Here is a 1,230-nt window from a genome sequence, read left to right as displayed (position 1 = left end):
CTCCAACAGTGAAAAGTGAGCTGACCGCCAGCACTTTTGTGGACACTCAACCTCCGCTACTAAGGGTTATACTCCTTCGCACAGCGAAGGCCCCTCCTAAATGCTTTCTGTGGACAGTGTAAGATTTAGGGACAGATGATTCAGTTCCCGCGTTAATAATGTCCCCCCAAACACGCAGCTGGTATTTAAGGCCTGCTGAAGAAAGGCAATGCTGAAGGAGTAGGGTATTGCGTTTCCTTTTGTGCTCGCTGCGTGCCCGGATAAAACACCGTACGAGCACTAAGCAGAAGCAGACCGTTTTTTCTTAATACAATGTTCCGAGCCAAATACCAGGATCTAAGGCCAGAAATGGGAAAGCAGCTTACTCCAAGCCAGCAAGACTGGCCCAACAAGGCGGGACGAAAGCCACGCCCCAATGACATCATATGGCCCCTGCCTCCGGGGCGCCTTCCGCCGGCGTGTCTTAGTCCCTGGACTGGCTCTGCCTCGTCCCACCCCCGGTGACGTCACTAAGCCTCAACTCTAGTATCTCTGCTGCAGTGATTTTCATCGCCGGGCGCGGTGGCGCGCGCCTGTAGTCCCAGCTACTCGGGAGGCTGAGGCTGGAGGATCGCTTGAGCCCAGGAGTTCTGGGCTGCAGTGCGCTATGCCGATCGGGTGTCCGCACTAAGTTCGGCATCAATATGGTGACCCTCCGGGAGCGGGGGACCACCAGGTTGCCTAAGGAGGGGTGAACCGGCCCAGGTCGGAAACGGAGCAGGTCAAAACTCCCGTGCTGATCAGTAGTGGGATCGCGCCTGTGAATAGCCACTGTACTCCAGCCTGGGCAACATAGCGAGACCCCGTCTCTTTTGGAAACTTTTGGATTTCTAAAGTCCTATATTCTCATAAACAATCTTTGTTTGCCTTTTTCCAAACATTTTACATTTTTATACGTTTTACCTATTCATCAGTTCACTAATGCGTTCAATAGACGAACTGTAACTGGTGTTCATTACTGGCTCTATCATCTCACTATTTTACGTTTCTCTCCTATTTTATGTCGCCTTTACAGTTAAAAATTCACCAGGTAACTTAGGATACTCGAGGAATTGTAGCCGCCTCATCGCTGACCCCTGCCGGAACATGGTCAAAATGCCTCTGCGGAAAGCTGTTATCACCCTCAGAGCCAGCAGGGGATGCTCGTTTTCGCACGACCTGTTGGAGAAAATGGCTGTCCGGTACCATCGC

The 1,230-nt window shown here is 51.9% G+C and overlaps 1 non-coding gene across 1 annotated transcript; it reads left to right on the top strand.

The window, feature by feature from the left end:
- Positions 1-551: 551 nt before the first annotated feature.
- LOC146406920 (signal recognition particle RNA) lies at positions 552-851 on the top strand. The gene has a single exon (XR_014832747.1).
- The last annotated feature ends 379 nt before the right edge of the window (positions 852-1,230 follow it).

The sequence above is a fragment of the Sus scrofa genome, chromosome 1 (assembly GCF_054392235.1).
Source record: "Sus scrofa isolate SSC_HxYL_T2T_F1_AM1 chromosome 1, Sscrofa_HxYL_maternal_Yorkshire_Landrace_v2.0, whole genome shotgun sequence".
Lineage (NCBI taxonomy): Eukaryota > Metazoa > Chordata > Mammalia > Artiodactyla > Suidae > Sus > Sus scrofa.
This window is presented reverse-complemented; position numbering and strand designations above follow the sequence as displayed.